Source organism: Halyomorpha halys, unplaced genomic scaffold (assembly GCF_000696795.3).
Source record: "Halyomorpha halys isolate HHAL.00 unplaced genomic scaffold, Hhal_1.1 Scaffold1395.1, whole genome shotgun sequence".
In the NCBI taxonomy this organism is placed as follows: domain Eukaryota; kingdom Metazoa; phylum Arthropoda; class Insecta; order Hemiptera; family Pentatomidae; genus Halyomorpha; species Halyomorpha halys.
Window position 1 is genome coordinate 107098 of NW_027111868.1, and position 406 is coordinate 107503.

The following is a 406-nucleotide window of genomic DNA, read 5'->3' on the forward strand; positions in this document are numbered from 1 at the left end:
TTGGATATAGCTTATAACAAACTAAATTTTTACTATTTGTAATACATTTTATTATAGTTGATTTTAATTTGAAGATCTTATGTTTAGTATTGTTATCTGCCATTGACAATATCAAGAATCGATTATTATAAAATATATAAATTATAAATAAAAGGAATGTTGTCCGAGTGCAGTAAAAAAAAATCAAATAGAACGACTATTTGAGTTTTTTTTTACAGTCAATCAGCCATCTTCTCTACTATATTAAGTATAGCATTAAGTTTTTTTTTTTGTTTTTTTTGAGAGGTGAGAAACCGATGAGGAAAATAATATCTCAAATTGAATATTTACCTGATTAAGATTAAGTATTATGTCAAGCATGTTGTTGAAATCGCTTTGGTGCTAAAGTTTAATCATACCATTAAAT